Below are 26,646 nucleotides of genomic sequence, written 5' to 3' on the forward strand. Positions count from 1 at the left end.
GCCTGGTGCACCAGTTGCGACCCTATCTGGACCGGAAGTCACTGTTCACAGTCACTCATGCCCTCATCACCTCGAGGCTCGACTACTGTAACGCTCTCTACATGGGGCTACCTTTGAAAAGTGTTTGGAAACTTCAGATCGTGCAGAATGCACCTGCGAGAGCAATCATGGGCTTTCCCAAATATGCCCATGTTACACCAACACTCTGCAGTCTGCACTGGTTGCCGATCAGTTTCCGGTCACAATTCAAAGTGTTGGTTATGACCTATAAAGCCCTTCATGGCACCGGACCAGATTATCTCAGGGACCGCCTTCTGCTGCACGAATCCCAGCGACCAGTTAGGTCCCACAGAGTGGGTCTTCTCCGGGTCCTGTCAACTAAACAATGCCACTTGGCGGGACTCAGGGGAAGAGCCTTCTCTGTGGCGGCCCCAGCCCTCTGGAACCAACTCCCCCCAGAGATTAGAATTGCCCCCACCCTCCTTGCTTTTCGTAAGCTACTTAAAACCTACCTCTGCCGCCAGGCATGGGGGAATTGAGATGCTCTTTCCCCTAGGCCTTTACAATTTTATGCATGGTATGTCTGTATGTATGTTTGGTTTTTATATTAATGGGTTTTTAATCATTTTTAGTATTGGATTATTACTGTACACTGTCTTATTATTGCTGTTAGCCGCCCCGAGTCTCCGGAGAGGGGCGGCATACAAATCCAATAAATAATAATAATAATAATAATAATAATAATAATAATAATAATAATAATGTAAACATATTCACCTCTGTAGTCAGAACAAAACAGCCTTCGCCAAATGCATACAGAAGTGGGTTGTAAATCCCATTGCTACCAATTTGCTTGTGCTCATGCAGTGCTTTTGCCCATGTGCAGAAGATTCCAGGGCATGTGGGCAGAGCATCCCTGGTGAGTGGGTGGAGCTTCCCACTGCCGCTGCTACCAGTTCGCCAAACCGGACTGAACCGGGAGTAACCCACTGCTGCTGTCAATGTAGAAACCATTATTCTAAGGAGACAAGGAAGAAGATGGCATTTAGTCCAGTATTTCTTCATTTTGGTAACTTTAAACTTGCTGACTGAGAAATTCTGGGATTTGAAGTCAACACATCTTAAAACACTGCTTCAATCATTACTCTAGTTAAAAGATGGTGTGGAAATAGATGCTTGGACTTTTAATTTAATAAACAAAAATCAAATAGTTCAACTTATGTTCAGAATAAAGAAAAAAACCTATACTATGCTCTTCAGCATTTCCCTTTAAAGGCTAAATTGAAAACTTGAAGTAATGAACAATGCATAATTTTTTACTGAATCCAAATATATTAAACAGTGTCTCACCGTAATTATAACTAGTATAGGATTGAATGATTGATTCAGATCAAGGTGTGATTAAGAAACTGATCGGAAATTTTTTTAAAAAACAGCTTCACATTACTGATAATCATGGAAAACTATGGTCTTTCATCCTTTTATTACAATTTTTTTCTGTATGTTTTTGTAAAAAATAAAGTTATTATCTCTGCTGTTTTATTTGTTAATGCTTGTTATTTTTATTTGGATTGATATATTTGGTTCTTTTAAATCTATCTATAAGCAGTAGGATTGTAATCAGACTAGCATAGTAAAATAATTGGATGGATGGATGAATGGATGGATGGATGGATGGATGGATGGATGAAGAGTATTCTGATCATTAAATAATATAGTGCAATATTTATTGAACTTTGAATAGTTTGAAAGAGTTTGCAAGTTGATCAATTACATTAATTTCAGTTTAAAGATAATCATTGGTATGCTTGCAATTATTTTTTTGAGTGATAACTGGGAATCAAAAACACAAAAAGCTAATATTGATTTTTGTTACTGTGTTTCTATCAAACATCCTTCTGCCCTAATCTTTTTGTCAGATTTCAAAAGAGCTTTTGAACCAGACCTTTTGTTTCTTTTAGAGTAAAACAGGCATTTGGGAAATCAGCATCTTTTGTATCCATATTGCACGTTTAAAAATGATGATGAAGAAGAAGATGATGATGATGGAAAACCATAATATGCAATGGCCTGGGAATTTCCACAATTTATCTAAAATATTCTGGTTCCTGCTATAAGAAAAAGACATTGAAAGAAAGCATTTCGGCATGCCGGCAGTTCTACTTAGATGGGGAAAAAGAGACTGAACAGCATGTAAATGGTACCTGTTTTGACCAAAATGCATGCAGCACTATATTTCATAAATATAATATACCAATGTGTTATGGTTAGCTCTGGCCCTGCTCCTTCCCCAAGGACTGTGGATGTGGGGGAGACATCCACATGCTGCAGGCCTGTTTTGACCCCGGTGGAATCTGCTGATGAAGGCTCCTCTGACCCAGAAGACATGAGTGACAGGGAGGAGGAGAGTGTGGCAGACAGCTCAGAAGGAGAGCAATTATCTAGCTCCTCCTTGGATTCAGAACAAGAGTTAATGATACAGCCAGGAGAGCCATGCATAGGCAACAACAACTGAGAGATTATTATCAAAGAAAATGAGGCCACCTGTGGTTGGGTGGGGCTGTGGTAATTAGTGAGGCTGCTATAAATAGCAGCCTGTGAGTTTGGCCATTGTGGAGGATTATCTGATCCTTGTGTTTCGTGACTGCTTTACTGACTTTGACTTTTTGTGTGCTGATTTCCCCCCGCTTTGAAACTAAACCAGAGCAAAGTGTGTTTCATTTTGTGAAAGAAGAAGGACTGTGAATTGCCTCACAGCTGCAATCTAAGTATCACAGAACTTATAAGGGACTTGTACAAATTACCAGTTTGTTTGGAGATGAGTGCTCTGTGCTATACCAAAAGAGGGCTTGGTTTAAGTGAATTTTCATTATAAAGAACATTGTTTTGAATTTTTTGAATTGTGTGTGTGTCTGAAATTTGTACCTGTGAATTTTTGGGAGGATTCTACCAGAGAGCCCGACAGAACACCAATGTGAGAATGTTAATGTCTCTGCATCTTTATTTATTGTAGATGAGTAAATAGTCTGCAACTGCAGGGAACTGATTTCTCACTTCCTCAGTGATTTATTTTAATCAGTTTTTATGCAGTCAAATAAGTCGGAGAAATTATATTTTGGATTCCCTGCCTTTTCACTGTTTTGTCATATCCCCCTCACGCATGATTTGCTTGTAGATTACATTAAGAACTAGAACCTGGATATAAACATTCCCTGTAGTGTGTAAAACATTGGGACTCAAAAATATCCGCAAGCCTGATGCAAATCTGTCATGACATCTGACAGAAGTGTGTCAGTTGTAGTAACTGTCATCTTCATGCAAATGTCATTACTTGCCACCTTTATTCCTTCTTTCAAAAACACCAGTGATTATTCCACTCTTACATGTTTAAGCTTCCGACTCTGTTACGTGATGTGTTGTTTTTGCCGGCATCTGAAGATTTCTCTCCTCCTGTTAAATATCACTTCAGTCTTGATTCCTGCTTCCTTTCCTTCAACTATATTTCTTTCTCTCAATTGGTATCCTGCTAGCCTGTTTCCAGAAACAGATTCTCAAGTTCTTTATAAAGGATAACGGTAGGCAATAATAAAGCAATGAATTAAACTGCACTCCATAAGCAGAGGAGTGAATAGCAAAGCAACAAGCAACAACGGTAAATCAGTATTGTAGGAAAACCAGTCCCACACTATACAGTGATACCTCGTCTTACAAACGCCTCATCATACAAACTTTTCGAGATACAAAACTGCAGTTTAAGATTTTTTTGCCTCTTCTTACAAACTATTTTCACCTTACAAACCCACCACCGCTGCTGGGATGCTCCGTCTCTGGACTTCCGTTGCCAGCAAAGCACGCGTTGTTGCGCTGCTGGGGTTCCCCTGAGGATCCCCTCCATGGAAACCCCACCTCTGGACTTCCGTGTTTTTGTGATACTGCAGTAGGGCAAAAACGGGCGCTTCGCTGGCAACGGAAGTCCGGAGGTGAGGTTTCCCAGCGAGGGGAGCCTCAGTGAAATCACAGCATTGCAAAAACACAGAGGCCCGGAGGTGGGGTTTCAAGGACATCAGTGTTTTTGTGATGCTGCAATTTCGCTGATGCTCCCTTCACTGGGAAACCCCACCTCCGGACTTCTGTTGCCAGTGAAGCACTCGTTTTTGCAATGCTGGGATTCCCCTGCAGCATCGCAAAAACACAGAAGTCCGGAGGTGGTGTTTCCCATGGAAGGGAGGCTTAGGGGAATCCCAGCAGCGCAAAAACGGGTGCTTTGGCTGGCAAAAGGGGTGAATTTTGGGCTTGCACACATTAATCGCTTTTCCCTTGATTCCTATGGGAAACATTATTTCATCTTACAAACTTTTCACCTTAAGAACCTCGTCCCAGAACCAATTAAGTTTGTAAGACAAGGTATCACTGTATAATCAGAGATCACATGTTTTCCATGCAGAAAAGTCAAGATTCCAGAAAGTCCAGAATATCTAGAAAGCATCTCCCTTTCAATATACTAAAATACTGCTTGCTAAAATATATAATACTGAGAGCTGATCGATAAATATTCTGTCTCTTGTACAGACAGAATATCAGACACAAGATCAGTCTTCTTAAACCTCATAGCCTCTGGTATAAATTTCAGAATTCCTGAGATTTCATACCAATATAGAAGGGACTTAAGAAAATTATTACGCTAAACACATTTAAAGGGTGAACAGTTGATGAAGCCCGATCTAAATTTTCCAATAAGGAGAAATAAATGCTTCCAGATATTCTGTTCTAAATTCTGAAGATTGGGTTTAAAAGGGAACCATTATCAAAGGTAATTGGAGATCCTTAAATACACATACCAGTTGACTGGTGCTACTTTTTAAACAGGTATATACAATACCTCATCACTTCGAGGCTCAACTACTGTAACGCTCTCTACATGGGGCTACCTCTGAAAAGTGTTCGGAAACTTCAGATCGTGCAGAATGCAGCGGTGAGAGCAATCATGGGCTTTCCCAAAGTATGCCCATGTTTCACCAACACTCCGCAGTCTGCATTGATTGCCGATCAGTTTCCAGTCACAATTCAAAGTGTTGGTTATGACCTATAAAGCCCTTCATGGCATCGGACCAGAATATCTCCGGGACCGCCTTCTGCCGCATGAATCCCAGTGACCGGTTAGGTCCCACAGAGTTGGCCTTCTCCGGGTCCCGTCGACTAAACAATGTCATTTGGCGGGACCCAGGGGAAGAGCCTTCTCTGTGGCGGCCCCGGCCCTCTGGAACCAACTCCCCCCCAGAGATCAGAATTGCCCCTACCCTCCTTGCCTTTCGTAAACTTCTCAAAACCCACCTCTGCCATCAGGCATGGGGGAATTGAAATATCTTCCCCAGGCCTATATAATTTATGTATGGTGTGTTGTGTGCATGTTTTTTTAAATTATGGGTTTTTAACTTCGTATTATTAGATTTGTATTGTACATTGTTTCTATCACTGCTGTGTGCCACCCCGAGTCTATGGAGAGGGGCGGCATAAACAAACAAACAAACAAACAAACAAACAAACAAACAAATAAACAAATAAACAAATAAACAAATAAACAAATAAACAAATAAACAAATAAACAAATAAACAAATAAACAAATAAACAAATAAACAAATAAACAAATAAACAAATAAACAAATAAACAAATAAACAAATAAACAAATAAACAAATAAACAAATAAATAAACAAGTAAGTAAACAAACAAACAAACAAACAAATAAATAAAAAGATAGATAGATAGATAGATAGATAGATAGATAGATAGATAGATAGATAGATAGATAGATAGATAGAAATTCCTTATTTACTTGTATAATGAGGGAAACTCACCTGGATAGCATCCCTGTTTCCCTGTCTGATTTTGTTCTTGTACAATCTCTTGAGAAATATATAGGCATGTAGTTCTTTCTCATTTGGCTGTCACGCTAGGTCCCAGGTTCATCTAGTAAGTTGCAAATATAGATCACGTAGTGTGAACCTGATTCCCAAAAAGTTGGATGAGAACCAAGAACTTCAGGAAAAGATGATGTAGCTTGACTACATTCTCCCGGGAAGTTTAGCATGTGGACTTTCCTAGAAAATGAAAGAACACCGTTCTGTCTCAATAAGGCCTTGTTACAAATGAATCATCGGTTCTTAATTACATTATACTGGAATTGATATACCAATAGTCACTAATACATCAGCTTGCCAATAATTACCTAGTGAACTGGGTTGAGGTTGCCTGATGTTAGATCATTATTCAAGGGATTTATAGATTTATTTTCATAATTGTTGTAATCTCAGTAGTAATGAAACTTTAATGCTGAAATCATTAATTATAGCCTTTGCAATGACTGGCTTATGAAATTTATACCTTGTTGTTTGAAGACGAATAGGATAGATGCCTTGTTTCGTTGCAGATCAATCATACATTTTGCAACGAGACTGCCACTTGATCTCCTAAACAAAAAGCTAACATAGGTAATTAGGATTATCCCTGATGTTTGCGGATGTTCAAAATATTATGTGAAACCAATTCTTCGTATAAGAATGGTAACGTGATAACCTGGAAATGTGGTAAGGAATGTGGCACAACTATTTTGAGTGTTCTTTGCTAATCAAAAGTTGCTTTCCAGTTGAAATCCTTTTCTCTTCAGCAATCTTATACTCCTCCTTGTCCTGCTATGACCTTTATGAGTCCAGGTTGAACTTTGGCATGGTATGACCGATTTTTGAACAATTCTCAGATAATGATTTTCTTATACTGCTGCATTTAGCTTTGGCTGAAACTCAGTGAAAACTTCCCTTAACCTAGATGAATGAGGGCTTTATTAAACACTGGACAAGTGTTCCATCTCACAATGGGTTGCATTTTCAGCCTACCCTAGAATCCTTTCCTTGTCTTCTGACATCTTCATTCCTACATTCTCCTTCTCATTTTTTGTAGCCTCCAGTTGCTTGGTCCTCAGTGTCTTAAACTGCCTCGATGTCATTGGGGATCAAAGCAGAAAAAAACATTCAGGAAGCTGGAATTTCAATTGCTGAGAATTTTATTTATTTTATTTTATTTATTTATTTTGTCCAATACATAATACACATTGAAGAGAAAGATATGTAATAATATGAATAAAGAAAAGAATAGAAGAAAAGATATAAAAGGATAGGTGAACATGTTTGAAAGGAAGAAAAGATAAATGAGATAAGGAGAGACAATTGGACAGGGGACGGAAGGCACACTGGTGCACTTATGCACGCCCCTTACTGACCTCTAAGGAACCTGGAGAGGTCAATCGTGGATAGTCTAAGGGAAAAATGTTTGGGATTAGGGGTTGACACTACTGAGTCAGGTAATGAGTTCCATGCTTCGACAACTCGGTTGCTGAAGTCATATTTTTTACAGTCAAGTTTGGAGCGGTTAATATTAAGTTTGAATCTGTTGCGTGCTCTTGTGTTGTTGCGATTGAAGCTGAAGTAGTCATTGACAGGTAGAACGTTGCAGCATATGATCTTGTGGGCAATACTTAGATCGTGTTTTAGGCGACGTAGTTCTATGTTTTCAAGACCAAGGATTGATAGTCTGCTTTTGTAGGGTATTCTGTTTCGAGTGGAGGAGTGAAGGGCTCTTCTGGTGAAGTATCTTTGGACATTTTCAAGGGTGTTGATGTCCGAGATGTGGTATGGGTTCCAGACAGATGAACTGTATTCAAGGATGGGTCTGGCAAAAATTTTGTAGGCTCTGGTGAGTAGCTTGAGATTGCCAGAGCAGAAGCTGTGTAGGATCAGGTTAACAACTCTGCAAGCCTTTTTGGCAATATTGTTGCAGTGGGCTTTGGCACTTAGATCATTTGATATTAGTATTCCAAGGTCTTTTACTGAGTGGGGGTTGGCTGTGAGATTTTGTTTATTCAGTTTATATATGAGGTTCGGATTCTTTTTGCCGAGGGTAGAACATTTGCTATATGTATATATGTATATAAAGTATACGTTATACTATATATAACATTTTCAGCTTTACTTGGGAATGAAATGAATTTCAGAATCAAATAAAGTGCCTTTGGAATCTTTTGAGGAAAGTAATACTGTGGATTAATTTTCTCATGCAAAAAATATTGGTTTAAATATCTTTTATTTAAAGGTAATGTGTTTTAATTAATACTTAAATATCACCAATTATTATTATTCAAGTTTATTGCTTGTCTAAATCAAAGGATCTTAATGTAGGGACCAAATCATGCTTTCTTTGTAGTTCTAGAATGAATATTAGAGCAGAGGTGAAGAGCTTGATGTGCCAGAAGGAAAACAGGTAGATAAAAAATATAAGATTGTTGCCTTTCCCTGATGTGAAAAGAGACATTACATAGAGACATTGTTTATGTTTTGTTACCAGAAGGAGCTTGGTGAATTTTACAAATGTAGACTTTTGTCAGAGAGAGTAGGCAATCCAGGAAGAGGAGTCAAATGGGATATTAGTATAGTGTCTCTAAGTAGTAGGTTCACCTGGTGCACCAGTTGCAGCCCAGTCTTCGGAGAGGGGCGGCATACAAATCTAAGTAATAAATAAATAAATAAATAAATATTTGGACTGGGAGTCACTGCTCACAGTCACTCATGCCCTCATCACCTCGAGGTTCAACTACTGTAATGTTCTCTACATGGGGCTACCTTTGAAAAGTGTTCGGAAACTTCAGATCATGCAGAATGCAGCTGCGAGAGCAATCATGGCTTTCCTAGATATGCCCATGTTACACCAACACTCCGCAGTCTGCATTGGTTGCCGATCAGTTTCCGGTCACAATTCAAAGTGTTGGTTATGACCTATAAAGCCCTTCATGGCACCGGACCAGATTACTTCAGGGACCGCCTTCTGCCGCACGAATCCCAGCGACCAGTTAGGTCCCACAGAGTGGGCCTTCTCTGGGTCCCATCAACTAAACAATGTCATTTGGCAGGGCCCAGGGGAAGAGCCTTCTCTGTGGTGGCCCCGGCCCTCTGGACCCAACTCCCCCCGGAGATTAGAATTGCCCCCACCCTCCTCACCTTTTGTAAGCTCCTTAAAACCCACCTCTGCCATCAGGCATGGGGGAACTGAGATATTCTTTCCCCCTAGGCCTTTACAATTTATGCATGGTATGTTTGTATGTATGTTTGGTTTTACAATAAGGGTTTTTTAGTTGTTTTAGTATTGGATTGTTACATGTTGTTTTTATCACTTGTTAGCCGCCCCAAGTCTACGGAGAGGGGTGGCATACAAATCAAATAAATGAATAAATGAATAAATGAATAAATGAATAAATGAATAAATGAATAAATGAATAAATGGATGGATGGATGGATGGATGGATGGATGGATGAATGAATGAATGGATGAATGAATAAATAGTAACAAGAGAACAAAACTTCACTCTCTTTGAATGCTGTTCATCCTTATGTAGCTTTGCCTAGGTGCAAACCAGCGGTGAGCTACGAGCCGGAACGCTAAATTGTTCTTCCTGCCATGGCTCGTACGTTCTTGTGGGACCAGCACGATTTTGCTGCTGCACCTGTGTAGGTAGCAAAATCACGCACGGAGCCGCAGGTAAAACCTCGCTGAAACACGGGCGCAATTTTGCTACCTTCATTAGCATAAGAAACGGGTACTAAAAGTTAATCAATATATTAGCTTTTTCCTGCTCTGCCCTCTATGTAAGAATATATGGTACTATATTAGCCGCCCCGAGTCTGCGGAGCATAAAAATCTAATAAATAAATAAATAAATAAATAAATGAATGAATGAATGAATGAATGAATGAATGAATAAAATATATAACATTTTCACATTATCAATAAAAAAATTAAGAAAGGCAGAAATCCAGGCAGCAATGTATTTCTTAGTCCCTTTGAGCATTATATAAAACTATGGACTACCATTGTCAAAGACATGTAATTGAATGGTGCTTTCTCCATCCAAAATCTGGAACAGGACACTTGGTTAGATGGACAAGCATGCCAGTTTTAATATTAAGGCCTCGGATACAACAATCTTTCATATCTTGCTCTGGTGGTTCTATTAGTTTTAACTCTAACTATTGGTTCTATGAAAAATATATTTCATGCTTCACAGTGTGCTAAAAGTTGGGAAGCGAGATGTAGGGTCCATTGAATATGCTCCCAAAATATCCCAATATCATGACTATAAGCATATGTTAGCACATTTATTGGAAAAAGAGAGATGATGGATGGATGGAAGGAAAAGCTAGAATGTAATTAGATAAAGACATCTTTATATAATGATAAAGACCGCCCTGAGTCCTACAGGATTGGGCAGCGTGGAAGTCAAACAAACAAAATAACAAACAAACAAACAAACAAACAAATCAATCAATCAATCAATCAATCAAATTGATATCTTTATAACAACATTTAAAAGTATCCATGCCCATTAGTATTTCCCAGTACAAAATTCTGGAGCTTCAAACTATCGAAACGTATTATTTCAATGAAATGCTCATTCCTTATTTTAATGCAAAATGTGTTTTACACATTGGATTTCTTTTTCCCCTACAGGGTATCTAATGTCACAAATCTGAATTTAGGCTGGAAATTTAGTGAGGCAATTCACGTACAGTACTTTGTTTTCTGATCTGCAATTAATAAAAGTAAGATCAAAAGCCTAGGATACTATATCTTATTTCCATTTGCTTTCCAGAGCCTGAGAAATACCAGACAGATGTTTTCATTCACTTCATAGAAGCATGCATAAGCCATGAGTATCAATATAATTTTAAAGAAAGAATGCAAGGCTGATTTCCTTCTTTGAGTGTGCTTTCACTGAATATGCAATTGTTATTCCTCTTTTTTTCCCCAGACTGTCATCTGGGATTCTTTAAACTAAGCCTCCATAGCTATCCATAACATTAATGTTGCATATGTATATTTTAAAAAGATATTTTTTGAGACTTCAAAGCATTTTGTGCGGATTACAACTTGTGGGGGGGGGAAAAACATTCGAACCAATGCAGTTGTACACCTGTGACTGCTTAATATTTTTCATATTTCCATTGCTTTCAGAAAATATTTAAGAAGGGGGAAATAAGCTAGTCATTTCCTTATCTCATTTTCTGTCTTCCTTTTTTCAGAAAGCTGGTAAAGAGATTTGTACATCACCGTGCAACTTTAGTATGATGCAATGCCATTATTTGTTGGATTCTTTGCAAAAAAAAGAGAGGGTCTTTTTTCTAACATATGTAGTACAAGCCTGTCTCTTTGGGGTAACCAATATTATGCAAAATGCAGAAAGTAAAAATAAAATAGTATGGAAAAGAAATTAAAGGCATGGATTAAGAAAATGCCATCTATTATACTTTCCCACACCTTTCTGTCCTTGCAAAACATCCATGTTTTTGTTCTGGAAACCCCCCACCTTAACTAATAAACCAAATCATTTCATGATAGGTGATAAGTGATGTGTCGGTGCCTGGAGGCTGTTAGGGCCTGGATGGGTGTCAACAGACTCAAACTCAACCCTGATAAGACGGAGTGGCTGTGGGTTTTGCCTCCCAAAGACAATTCCATCTGTCCGTCCATCACCATGGGGGGGGGAAATATTGACCCCCCTCGGAGAGGGTCCGCAACTTGGGCGTCCTCCTCGATCCACAGCTCACATTAGAGAAACATCTTTCAGCTGTGGTGAGGGGGGCGTTTGCCCAGGTTTGCCTGGTGCACCAGTTGCGGCCCTATTTGGACCGGGAGTCACTGCTCACAGTCACTCATGCCCTCATCACCTCGAGGCTCGACTACTGTAACGCTCTCTACATGGGGCTACCTTTGAAAAGTGTTCGGAAACTTCAGATCGTGCAAAATGCAGCTGCGAGAGCTATCATGGGTTTTCCCAAAAAATGCCCATATAACACCAACACTCCGCAGTCTGCATTGGTTGCCCATCAGTTTCTGGTCACAATTCAAAGTGTTGGTCATTACCTATAAAGCCCTTCATGGCACCAGACCAGGGTACCTCCGAGACCGCCTTCTGCCGCACGAATCCCAGCGACCAGTTAGGTCCCACAGAGTGGGCCTTCTCCGGGTCCCATCAACAAAACAATGTCACTTGGCGGGGCCCAGGGGAAAAGCCTTCTCTGTGGCGGCCCCGACCCTCTGGAATCAACTCCCCCCAGAGATTAGAATTGCCCCCACCCTCCTTGCCTTTCGTAAGCTCCTTAAAACCCACCTCTGTCCTCAGGCATGGGGGGACTGAGATATTCTTTCCCCCTAAGCCTTCATAATTTATGCATGGTATGTTTGTTATATGGATGTTTAGTTTTATAATAAGGGTATTTTAGTTGTTTTTAGTATTGGATTTGCATGATGTCTTTTATTACTGTTGTTAGCCGCCCCGAGTCTACGGAGTGGGGCGGCATACAAATCCAATAAATAATAAATAATAATAATAATAATTCTTTTATTGCAGTAGACAACAGTGATCAGTGACAATAAGAGTCTTCGGAGAGGGATAGCATCCAAATCTAAACAATAACAATAGCAATAAAAACATTTGGAAAGACAGTCCCAAATGAAATAACTCTACCGATGATCTATATTTGGTTTGTAAAATTACAAAGAATAAATAAAATGAATATTATATACAAAATAGGATCCTTATTGAAAAATGATTTTAAACAGGGCTGTCAAACTCGTGGCCCGGGGACCAGATGTGTCACATGCTGGCCACACTCATGCCCGGTTTAGTGAAGGGGAGAAAAGGCATGATATGTCATGTGACAACTCTGTGTCGAAGCAACTCTGACACCCTTCATAAGCCTAGCTTATCAGTCTAAAGCAGTGTTTCCCAACCTTGGCAATTTGAAGATATTTGGACTTCAACTCCCAGAATTCCCCAGCCAGTGAATGCTGGCTGGGGAATTCTGGGAGTTGAAGTCCAGATAACTTCAAGTTGCCAAGGTTGGGAAACACTGGTCTGAAGCACCCCTGCTTTTGACTGATAAGCTCTCTGGAACCAGCTACCTCCTGAGATCAGGACTGCCCCCACCCTACTGGCTTTCCAGAAAGCCATAAAGACCTGGCTTTTCTGGCAGGCTTGAAGTCATTAATTAGATGGTGTACCATTGAGATTTGTTTGGCCATAAATGATACGTATGGTTGCTGTTTTCTTTTCCCTTATTACCAATCTTAAATTATTTCTAAATTGTTTTTGATGTTCTATTTGATATTGTATGTTTATTTCTTGTTATAAGTTGCCCAGAGTCCTGCAGGGGTTGGGCGGCATACAAGTTGAATTAAACAAACAAAGAACAACAACAAGCAACAACAACAACAACAACAATAATAATAATCATAATCATAATCATAATTTATTAGATTTGTATGCCACCCCTCACTGAAGACTCGGGGCGGCTCACAACAATAATAAAAAACAATATAACAATGGAACAAATCTAATATTAAAAGATAAAAGACATATAAAACCCCATCATTTTAAATCATACAACACATACATACCAAACATAAAATATAAAAGCCTGGGGGAGGTGTCTCAGTTCCCCCATGTCTGGTGATATAGGTGGGTATTGAGTAATTTGCGAAAGACAAGGAGGGTGGGGGCCGTTCTAATCTCCGGGGGGAGTTGATTCCAGAGGGCCGGGGCAGCCACAGAGAAGGCTCTTCCTCTGGGGCCCGCCAAACCACATTGTTTAGTTGATGGGACCTGGAGAAGGCCAACTCTGTGGGACCTTCTCGGCCGCTGGGATTCGTGCGGTAGAAAGCGGTTCCGGAGGTATTCTGGTCCAATGCCATGTAGGCCTTTAAAGGTCATTACCAACACTTTGAATTGTGACCGGAAACTGATCGGCAGCCAGTGCAGACCATGGAGTGTTGTAGAAATGTGGGCAAATCTGGGAAGCCCCATGATAGCATTCTTGGCCGCATTCTGCACGATCTGAAGTTTCCGAACAGGTAGCCCCATGTAGAGAGCGTTGCAGTAATCGATCCTCGAGGTAATGAGGGCGAGCGACTGTGAGCAATGACTCCCTGTCCAAGTGGGGCCGCAACTGGTGCACCAGGCGAACCTGGGCAAATGCCCTCCTTGCCACAGCCGAAAGATGGTGTTCCAATGTTAGCTGTGGATCGAGGAGGATGCCCAACTTGCGAACCCTCTCTGAGGGGGTCAATAATTCCCCCCCCCAGGGTAATGGATGGACAGATGGAATTGTCCTTGGGAGGCAAAACCCACAGCCACTCCATCTTGTCAGGGTTGAGTTTGAGCTTGTTGACACCCATCCAGACCCCCAACAACCTCCAGGCACCGGCACATCACTTCCACTGCTTCATTGACTGGACTTGGGGTGGAGATGTATAACTGGGTATCATCGGCATACTGATGATACCTCACCCCATGCCCTTGGATGATCTCATCCAGCGATTTCATGTAGATATTAAATAGTAGGGGGCAGAGGACCGACCCCTGAGGCACCCCACAAGGGAGAGACATAGAGGTTGACCTCTGACCCCCCACTAACACTGACTGCGACCGACCAGAGAGGTAGGAGGAGAACCACTGAAGAACAGTGCCTCCCACTCCCAACCCCTTGTGAATCTAGAACAGAGTCTGAGTATAAAACCTCACAAGTGTGTTTCTTCTCAAGTGTGGTTTGAAAGAATGAGAAAGCAATCATAGAAACATAGAAGACTGATGGCAGAAAAAGACCTCATGGTCCATCTAGTCTCCCCTTATACTATTTTCTGTATTTTATCTTAGGATGGATATATTTTATCCCAGGCATGTTTAAATTCAATTACTGTGAATTTACCAACCACGTCTGCTGGAAGTTTGTTCCAAGGATCTACTACTCTTTCAGTAAAATAATATTTTCTCATGTTGCTTTTGATCTTTCCCCCAACTAACCTCAGGTTGTGTCTCCTTGTTCTTGTGTTTACTTTCCTATTAAAAACACTTCCCTCCTGAACCTTATTTAACCCTTTAACATATTTAAATGCTTCGATCATGTCCCCCCTTTTCCTTCTGTCCTCCAGACTATACAGATTGAGTTCATGAAGTCTTTCTTGATAGGTTTTATGCTTAAGACCTTCCACCATTCTTGTAGCCCGTCTTTGGACCCGTTCAATTTTGTCAATATCTTTTTGAAGGTGAGGTCTCCAGAACTGAACACAGTATTCCAAATGTGGTCTCACCAGAACTCTATACAGCGGGATGAATTGCAAGTGGAGGGAAGTGATTTACTGATAAAACTTGTTTTTTTAAAAAAAACTGGAAATGGTTTCACATATCTCTAGATTAGATTGGAAGCATGAATATTCAAGGATGATTAAGACAGTATTTGAAATTCAGTTTTGATGCTAAATTTCAACATGGCATATTGCCTTTGGGCAATTATGAAGCTCACCAGGAAGCCAATGGAAAATCAGTTTTTACCTGTTCCTTTACACTTTATAAACCGGAATGGAATGCAGTTAGGATTTGCATAAACACAAACATGCTCATCACAAACTATTGGAATGTGGTACGTATCTCACGGGAAAGAAAGTTGTGGAAACAAATGAGTAGACTTTGCTGACTTATGAATGAAAACCAAATCAGTAAGGTTTAAGAATTTCTAATGCAGGAGATATTCCCATCAACTCATTATAGCGATTGAGTCCCTTCTTGTCCAAACGCTACAACTATGGGTTTTTCTTGCATAGAACCATTTTTAAGGAGCTTATCCCAAAAGTATACTTTTAAAAATAAAGTGTTAATTACTTCATTTAAACAAGCTGGATTAGCGGTAGAGCTATCAATAACTTCAAGAGAACATTAGAACATTAAAAAGGTGCTCCATCTAGGTTTCATAGGACTTAGCTTAGGAACAGGTGGACCAGCATTACATTATGAAAGCTATATTTCAATATAACTGGATTGCACAAGGTTTGAGAAAGCTGAAATAGACAATTAGATGAACAAATAGCATAATCTGATATAAATTAGTGTCTTCTGATTATAGTTTTAGCTCAGTAAGAATGGTAAAGTTATTTCAATCCTGCAGAATAATCATTAAAACATTAAAAATCACAGGTAAAATGTGTGTGTGTGTGTGTGTGTTTATTTGTATGTGTGTGTGTGTCTGTGTGTGTGTGTGTGTGTGTGAGAGAGAGAGAGAGAGAGAGAGTGCAATTTTTCTTATTTATTTCATAATATTCAGATCGTGCAGAATGCAGCTGCGAGAGCAGTCATGGGCTTCCCCAAATATGCCCATGTTACACCAACACTCCACAGTCTGCATTGGTTGCCGATCAGTTTCCGGTCACAATTCAAAGTGTTGGTTATGACCTATAAAGCCCTTCATGGCACCGGACCAGATTATCTCAGGGACTGCCTTCTGCTGCATGAATCCCAGCGACCGGTTAGGTCTCACAGAGTTGGCCTTCTCTGGGTCCTGTCAACTAAACAATGTCGTTTTGTGGGACCCAGGGGAAGAGCCTTCTCTGTGGCGGCCCCGGCCCTTTGGAACCAACTCCCCCCAGAGATTAGAATTGCCCCCACCCTCCTTGCCTTTCGTAAGCTTCTTAAAACCCACCTCTGCCGTCAGGCATGGGGGAACTGAGATATTCTTTCTCCCTAGGCCTTTACAATTTACGCATGGTATGTTTGTACGTATGTTTGGTTTTATAATACTGTAAGGTTTTTTTTTAGTTATTTTAGTATTGGATTGGATTGCTACATGCTGTTTTTATCATTGTTGTTAGCCGCCCCGACTCTACTGAGAGGGGCGGCATACAAATCCAATAAATAATAATAATAAAAATAATAATAATAAGAGCTCATTTGTATATGCAGACTTTTTCATATGGTGAGACTGAATGGTTCTTCAAATGTGAAAGAGTAATAAACCAAAAGTAGTGCTAGAAAATACATGCACAAAAACATAAGATAGGAAATATTAAACAATGAAATGAAGTTACTAGGCTTACAGTAATTCTGTTCCATGAAACATGAATATCAGCGATTTGAAAAGTTTAGGATTCCATGATTTTGGAATACAGCTTGTGCATATTTTTTTTCAAATCAGAGAGGGGAACCCAACTCCACATCCCCTCCTCTCCATTGAATATGGACAACCTCCAAAAATACTGGTTATATTACAGTACAGTACTGGACATTGAAAAGAGGGACAAAGGAGCAATGTGTGAATTGCGACTTCTTCTTTTTTTAACCTCTTCTGTGGTTTACTATCTTACATCTGATCCCACAGCGTAACATTATTCAAATGGCTATTTATATTTGTGTACATGTCCTAGAGTAACATTGCCAATACACTACAGTCTCTGCATTGTAAATATTTTCCAGTGCAAACAAGAGGAGCGACTTTCCCAGCCAAGAAACAGACATGAGCAGGAAGTGATCTCAGTAGGCATATCCTTCAGTTCTGGAGTTAATTTTGCTGGAGCTAAAAGTCATACGAGGACACAGTTAACAGCTTAAAGTTTAAAACGGGAGTAAATAAAGCAGGCTGCAAATTAAAAGGAAAACTAAAGCCATTTGAATCTTTGCCAGTTGCTCTTTTTGAAAATCTCTAATTTTGCATCTGAATTGAGAACACCACTTTTTCATACAATAAACACACAAGATTGCCATATCAGTGATACTTGAAGGTATTTCGAGTGGCTTCATATATTGTTTAGCAAGTACTCTGAGCAGAGACAGGTTACAAGCAGTGTGCCACAAGGGTCTGTTCTGGGTCCTATTCTTTTTAATATGTTTGCGAGTGACATAGGGGAAGGTTTGGTAGGGAAGGTTTGCCTATTTGCCGATGACTCTAAAGTGTGCAATAGGGTTGATATTCCTGGAGGGGTCTGTAATATGGTAAATGATTTAGCTTTACTAGATAAATGGTCAAAGCAATGGAAACTGCAGTTTAATGTTTCCAAATGTAAAATAATGCACTTGGGGAAAAGGAATCCTCAATCTGAGTATTGCATTGGCAGTATTGCATTGGCAGTTCAGAAGAGAAGGATTTAGGGGTAGTGATTTCTGACAGTCTCAAAATGGGTGAGCAGTGTGGTCGGGCAGTAGGAAAAGCAAGTAGGATGCTTGGCTGCATAGCTAGAGGTATAACAAGCAGGAAGAGGGAGATTGTGATCTCCTTATATAGAGCGCTGGTGAGACCACATTTGGAATACTGTGTCCAGTTCTGGAGACCTCACCTACAAAAAGATATTGACAAAATTGAACGGGTCCAAAGACGGACTACAAGAATGGTGGAAGGTCTTAAGCATAAAACGTATAAGGAAAGACTTAACCCTGCTGTTCTGTTCGGGTCGTATGCGACCCGAAGCCAAGTTTGAGTCCCTGTAAAAAAATTTCCCTGCATATCTGAAACTTGAAATTTCATGACTTTTCATCATTTCAGGGGTTCTCTCTATGAGAATTTTTTTTGGGGGGTGTTCCCAGGTCACCCTGACCCGGACCGAAAACTCTTCATTTGCAGTGCTTATGTTTGGTCTTTTTGAAAGCTTTTTTCACTTGGAAAGTAGTCTGAACATTTCTGCACACAATGATATGAAAATTGAAATGAAAAAAGTAAATCTTATTGGTTTATTTTGCGGATATAATGCACGCCCCCCCCCCTTTTTGTGAAATTGTTTTCAATTTATGGATAGTTTTGCTTGCAAAATGCATTCTATTTTACTAAAGTTGGTGTGGGATTGGTAGCTTGAACATTTCTGAATATAAGAAAAATATAAAGGAACTGAAAAAAATGATTCTTATTGGTTTTTTAATATCAGAAATAAGGCCTCCCCCCCCCTCGGCTGCTTGCAACCATTTTCACTTTTTATTTTTTTATGCTCCAAATCCGAAATATTCTTTAAAATCTTAGGCATCCATTTACTCAATTTAACAATGCTGATCATCAAAAAATATTTTTGGGGTGGTGGCTAATTGTTTTCTGGGCAAAAAAAAATCATAACTTCGAGTCTGTTTCTGTTCGTATATGACCGGACCAAAAATATTTTTTTTAGGTACTTGAATTTGATCTTTTTGAAAACTTTTTCAACTGGAAAACTAGTTTCAACATTTATGAACATAATGATATGAAAATTAAACTGGAAAAATTGAGACTTATATTTTTATTTTGATCAAAAAGCCCCTCCCCCCATCCTTTTTAAATTTCGTGTCAATTTCTATTTTTTAAGGCTACAAATCCCTAAGGAATTTTCCCCCAAAAGGTTTGATATACTAAATTGAACATTTCTGAATATAAGAAAAATATAAATGAACTGAAAAAAATGGTTCTTATTGATTTATTTTTGCCACAAAAGGGCCACCCCCCACCCCCCGGCCTTGCTATGTGCCATTATTGTCACTGTTTATACATATTTGTCTAGAAATATTTGGAATATCCTTTTGAAAATCAACCACATTGTAGCCAGAGAACTAATTTTATGAAACAAATCCATTTTACTAAAAAAAAGTATGTAAGTTTGAAATTAACAGCATAATTTTTATATAAATTGAAATAATTGAACACGGGGGGAGGCATACATTTATGTGCAAAATAAACCAATATGCATCAATTTTTCCTGTTCAATTTTCATATCATTATGTTCAAGCTACCAATCCCACACCAACTTTAGTAAAATAGAATGTATTTTGCTAGCAAAACTATCCATAAAGTGAAGACTATTTAAAAAAAACGGGGGGGGGGGGGCGTGCATTTCATCAACAAAATAAACCAATATGCATCAATTTTTCCAGTTCAATTTTCATATCATTATGTTCAGAAATGTTCAAGCTACCAATCCCATACCAACTTTAGTAAAATAGAATGTATTTTGCAGGCATAATTATCAATAAACCTAAAGAAAATTCACAAAACCGGGGGGGGGGGAGGCATATTTATGTGCAAAATAAACCAATAAGGATTAATTTCTTCAGTTCATATCATTGTGTGATTTTCATATCATTGTGTGCAGAAATGTTCAGACTACTTTCCAAGTGAAAAAAGTATTCAAATTGACCAAACATAAGCACTGCAAATGAAGAGTTTTCGGTCCGGGTCAGGGTGACCCGGGAACAGAAGATTTGTTACTTTTCTTAAACAGAACAGGAGGGTTAAACATGCCTGGGATAAACATATATCCATTGTAAGATGAAATACAGGAAATAGTATAAGGGCAAATTACATGGACCATGAGGTCTTTTTCTGCCGTCAGTCTTCTATGTTTCTATGTTTCTAGCACATAGCAATTGGTATGAAAATATCCCAGCCTGATTGCTGTATTTTGTGAGAAACAGTTTTCAAGCCAAAAGTCAGAGCCTTCCCATCAGTTTTTACGGAGGGCAAGTCTCCAAACCTTGCACCCATTCATTTCCCAAACATTTACAATGTAATTTTGAATGAAATCAAAACACATTCATTACGTGTCTCCTTTTCCATGTTGGAGCTGATATTCCGAGGCCTTCTTGTATGGGGTTATGTTTATATTGGTATTTCTGTTCCAGCCTCCTTAACTTGTGTAGCTCATCAGTGTTCTTGCTGGCTCCAAATTGGCTCGTAACTGTGTATCCATTGCTAGTCTGGTTCCCACAAACTTCTGACTCATTGCAAGTCATTGACCAATAAAAGTCACTCTTAAGAATAAAATGAAATTGCTTACTAGGTTATTTCTTCCTCCTATCCTTCAAATCCATGTACTGTATTTGACTAACAGTTTGCAGAAAGAAAAGGTACTGATAAGAAATATTTTATTTATTTATTTATTTATTTATCTATTTATCTATTTATCTATTTATCTATTTATCTATTTATCTATTTATCTATTTATCTATTTATCTATCTATTTATCTATTTATCTATTTATTTATTTATCTATTTATCTATCTATCTATCTATCTATCTATCTATCTATCTATCTATCTATCTATTTATTTATTTATTTATTATTTAGATTTGTATGCTGCCCCTCTCCGCAGACTCGGGGCGGCTCACAACAAAATAAAACAATTCATGACAAATCTAAATTATAGTTTAAAATATTTTAAAAAAACCCATTTACTAAGCAAACATACATACAAACATACCATGCATAAATTGTATATGCCCGGGGGAGATGTCTCAGTTCCCCCATGCCTGACGACAAAGGTGGGTTTTAAGGAGCTTACGAAAGGCAAGGAGAGTAGGGGCAGTTCTAATCTCTGGGGGGAGTTGGTTCCAGAGAGTCGGGGCCGCCACAGAGAAGGCTCTTCCCCTGGGGCCCACCAACCGACATTGTTTAGTTGACGGGACCCGGAGAAGGCCCACTCTGTGTGACCTAATCGGTCGCTGGGATTCGTGAGGCAGAAGGCGGTCTCGGAGATATTCTGGTCCAATGCCATGAAGGGCTTTAAAGGTCATAACCAACACTTTGAATTGTGACCGGAAATTGATCAGCAACCAATGCAGACTGCGGAGTGTTGGAGTAACATGGGCATACCTAGGTAAGCCCATGACTGCTCTCGCAGCTGCATTCTGCACGATCTGAAGTTTCCGAACACTTTTCAAAGGTAGCCTCATGTAGAGAGCATTACAGTAGTCGAACCTCGAGGTGATGAGGGCATGAGTGACTGTGAGCAGTGAGTCCCGGTCCAGATAGGGCTGCAACTGGTGCACCAGGCGAACCTGGGCAAATGCCCCCCTCGCCACAGCTGAAAGATGGTTCTCTAATGCAGTGATTTTCAACCTTTTTTGACCCGCAGCACATTTTTTACATTTACAAAATCCTGGGGCTCATCACCAACCAAAATGGCACAAATAAATAAATAAATAAATAAATAAATACATAAATACATACATAAATACATACATACATACATACATACATACATACATACATACATACATACATAACCCCCTCATATATACAATCCATGTAACATCCCCTTATAAATACAGTCAATCATCAATCATCCCTCCTCAAATTTATACCACTGTCTCATTTATGGGTACTTCTCCTGTCTTTCCCCCTTTTCTCTCTCATTCCTTCTCCCTCTCACTTCTCCTCTTTTTCCATCCCTGTCTCTCTCTCCCCCCCTTATGTGTGTGTGTGTATACACACTCGAACCATTTCCAAAACCAGTTGAGGGCTGGGTTTTTTTTCTCTTTTATTCTTTTCAAAAACAGGTGTGGGCTGGGGGGGGTTCTTATTATTTGGGTGCTTTTTACCATATGCTTCAAGAATCACCTCTCTCTCTTTCTTTTGTTTCTCTCTCTCCTCTCATTCTCTGCCTCAATCATTTTCTCATTTCTCCTTTTTTCTCCCCTTTTTCTCATTTCTCTCTCTCTCCTTTCCTCTCCCTATCTGTCTCTCTTGCTTTCTCTCTCTTGCTATCTCTTTTTCTCTCTTGCTTTCCTTCTCTCTCTCTCTCTCGTTCTCTCTCTTATTTTCTCTCTCTCTCTCGTTCTTTCTCTCTCTGTTGCTCTCTCTCATTCTCTCTCTTATTTTCTTTCTCTCTCTCATGCTTTCTCTCTCTTGTTCTCTCTCTCTTGTTCTCTCTCTCTCTCATGCTTTCTCTCTCTTGTTCTTTCTCTCTCTCTCTCTCTGTTGCTCTCTCTCTCTCATTCTCTCTCTTCCTTTCTTCTCTGTGGAGGCCGGCGAAGGTTTTCCTTAGTTTGAATGTTGTGAGCAAGCTGGCAGGGGGATGGAAAGCAGCCCCTTTACTGACAGCCTGGGATCGCCAGCGCCGCTGCAGCCACCGCTGTGGGAGGAGCCGGAGAGAAGGACGGATCGGGCAGGTGGGGACAGCCACAAGTGGAAGCTTCAGCCCTGGAGCTTCCACTTGCAAAAGCCGCCCCTCCCCCGGCTATTGCCCGCAGCCGCTATTAGCGACGAGAAGCCACGGGCGCGAGGGGGCCGACTTCAAAGCAACCTTTGCCGGCCTCCCGCGGGAGGGTGCCAATAGCGGCAGCGGTGCGCAATAGGCAGCGGGGGGGCGGCTTCTGCAAGTGGGAGCTCCAGGGCTGAAGCCTCAGCCCTGGAGTTCCCATTTGCAGGAGCCACCTCGCGGCACACCTGACCATCTCTCGCGGCACACTAGTGTGCTGTGGCACACCGGTTGAAAAACACTGCTCTAATGTGAGCTGTGGATCGAGGAGGACATCCAAGTTGTGGACCCTCTCCGAGGGGGTCAATAATTCCCCCCCAGGGTGATGGATGGACAGATGGAATTGTCCTTGGGAGGTAAAACCCACAGCCACTCCGTCTTATCAGGGTTGAGTTTGAGTCTGTTGACACCCATCCAGGCCCCAACAGCCTCCAGACACAGGCACATCACTTCCACTGCTATTGATTGGAAAGAAGTAAACAGTGATCACAATCATAGTGTTATGGCAGTAAATCTGTAAAAAAGGACCTTCCAAGTAACTGTTAGTTTGATGGCTTTCTCACAAAACCACACAAAGAAGCTGTTCTGAATGACTGCATTAATACACCAACGCTACATAACGGAAGTCTTTTTACATGGTGGCGAAAGATGGGAAGGAAAATCAATGATAAAGTATTTAAGAACATGACAGCTTCATGAACATAATTTTGCATATAGCCCCCAGTAGCCCTCCACCGCTGAAATTAGAAAATGATAAGCACAGAGGGCATAATCAGGCTGATTAATTTCATTTGAATTTAAGATAAATGAAATTTAAATAACACAAAATGAGTTTTCCTCTGTGTTAAAATAGTAGCTTCTTCATAATTTCTGGAAATGAAGTTAACTTCTTTTTTCCTGAAGTTTTAAAACACAAAATGAGTTTTTCCCTTTGTTAAAAGAGTAATTCCTTCCTAATTTCTAAAATCAAAGTTAACTTTTTTCCTGAAGTTTTTTTTTCTTAAATCCTAGAATGTTCCTTTTGGCAGGAGCTCCATTTGTGACAGGACCTACAGCCACTTGCTGTTGGTTCACATCGGTTCGGGCGAACCAGTGGCAGGAATTTTCTCCTGCTCACCGAACCAGTAGCGATGACTGGCTGGCCACGGCCCCGAACTGATCCTTCGGTCGCTGCTCCTTACAAATGGCTGGTAAAGACCCCTCTGCACATGCTCAAAGGCTTCTGCACATGCACGAAGGGTCATTTGTGTGATTTGATGTCACCAATCGCATGAGTGAAGCAAGCACAAGGGTGCAAAACACACACTTCTGAAATGATGCAAACTGGTAAGTGTTCTGTCGGGCTCTCTGGTAGACTCCTCCCCAAAATTCACAGGTACAAATTTCTGACACACACATGTTTGAAAATTCAAAACAATGTTCCTTATAATGAAAATTCACTTAATCTAAGCCCTTTTTTGGTATAGCAAAAAGCACTGGTCTCCAAACAACCTGGTAATTTGTACAAGTCCCTTATCAGTTCTGTGATACTTAGCTTGCAGCTGTGAGGCAATTCACAGTCCTTCTTCTTTCACAAAGTGAAGCACACTTTGCTCTGGTTTAGTTTCAAAGCGGGGAAAAATCAGCACACAAAAGGTCAAAGTCAGCAAAGCAGTCACGAAACACAAGGATCAGATAATCCTCCACAATGGCCAAACCCACAGGCTGCTATTTATAGCAGCCTCACTAATTACCAGAGCCCCACCCAACCACAGTGGCCTCATTTTCTTTGATAATAATCTCTCAGTTGTTGTTGCCTATGCATCGCTCTCTGCATGCGTTGCTATATCATTAACTCTTGTTCTGAATCCAAGGAGGAGCTAGATAATTGATCTCCTTCTGAGCTGTCTGCCCCACTCTCCTCCTCCCTGTCACTCATGTCTTCTTGGTCAGAGGAGCCTTCATCATCAGATTCCACCGGGGGCAAAACAGGCCTGCAGCATGTGGATGTCTCCCTCACATCCACAATCCTTGGGGCAGGAGCTGGGCCAGAGCTAACCACAACAGTAGGGAAGGTAAGTAGAACCTTCTCCTGCCTACAACATATATATATATTTATGTATCATATTTTTACGGTGCACTCATGTTGCTCATTGTTCTTGGGGTATATGCATGAGAAGGAATAAAAGTGGTTCTTGGCAAATATTTGTTTAATTTGTCTCTCTATGCTTCTTTGTGGCAGTCTGCATTCACCCTTAAAATTAGACCATGGAGACAAGCTTCAATAGTTAAGCCCAGGCAGGGGTTGCCACTCCCGCTGCTCTCAGTGCGCTGCACACAGAGCTTTGGGTGTCTGGCATGCGTGCACATGTCCCAGCAAGATTTTGTTTCTATGCATGCGCAGGAAGCAAAATTTCACGAAGGAACGCACGTTCGCATGAGCTCTCAGTGAGTTTTTTTTGCTGCCGCGCATGCAGCCGAAATCTCATGCATGTGTGCATCTCATTGTGAGATTTTGCTTCATGTGCATGCGCAGAAGCAAAATATCACTGCGACATTCATGCATGCATGCAAGACCCCCAAAGCTGCGCTCTCAGCTCCCATATGCTGCAACATCCTGCCTGTTGGCGACTACTTCAGCTTCAACCACAACAACACAAGAGCACACAACAGATTTAAACTTAATATTAACCGCCCCAAACTTGACTGTAAAAAATATGACTTCAGTAACTGAGTTGTTGAAGCGTAGAACTCATTACCAGACTCCATAGTGCCATCCCCAAACCCCCAACACTTTACCCTTGGATTATCCACGATTGACCTATCCAGATTCCTAAGAGGTCAGTAAGGGGCGAGTACAAGTGCACTAGAGTGTCTTCTGTCCCCTGTCCTATTGCTCTCCTATATCTCCTATACCTTTCTTCTATTCCTATATCTCTTCTTCTATTCTTTCATTGATATGTTCTATTCCTATAACTTCTCTTCTATTCTTTCTTAGATATATTTTACAATGAGTATCTCCTCTATAACCTTTATCATGTATTTTACTATGTGTATATAGATATATATATACCCACTAAAACCCTCATTGTGTATTGGACAAAATCAATCAATCAATAAATTTTACTACTGGTGTGCATTGTGGCCTGTACCGGGTAGGAACCCGATACTGGTTAAGCCATGCAGTATGGCAGATGTGATCTGTTTATGAAATTTGAGATCATTATCTGATTTTTCTTTATTGGATAAAATCAGCCACTTGACTGCTTTGGAAAAGAGAAAGGAGGAGCAACCAGGAGACATGATGCTCTTATGGCAGCAAAACAGCAGGAGTAAATAAGAATGTTGAAGTGTTAAATCTCCACTGATTTATCTCTAATATCTTCTCTAAGTATGCCCATATCACTCCAACACTCCGCAGTCTGCATTGGTTGCCGATCAGTTTCCGGTCACAATTCAAAGTGTTGTGACCGGAATGTCGTCTGGCGGGACCCAGGGGAAGAGCCTTCTCTGTGGCGGCTCCGACCCTCTGGAACCAGCTCCCCCCTGAGATTAGGATTGCCCCCACCCTCCTTGCCCTCCTTGCCTTTCGCAAACTCCTTAAAACCCACCTCTGCCGTCAGGCATGGGGGAACTGAAACATCTCCCCCTTGCCCATGTTGTTTTGGTGTTAGATTGATTGTGTGCTTATTTTTTTAATATTCTGGGGTTGTTTTTTTATGAATTTTTAGCTTAACATTGTAATTGGGTTGGTGGGTATTGGATTTGTTATTATGTATTGTTTTTACTTTGTTGTGAGCCGCCCCGAGTTT

This window comes from Erythrolamprus reginae, chromosome 6 (genome assembly GCF_031021105.1).
Source record: "Erythrolamprus reginae isolate rEryReg1 chromosome 6, rEryReg1.hap1, whole genome shotgun sequence".
Classification (NCBI taxonomy): domain Eukaryota; kingdom Metazoa; phylum Chordata; class Lepidosauria; order Squamata; family Dipsadidae; genus Erythrolamprus; species Erythrolamprus reginae.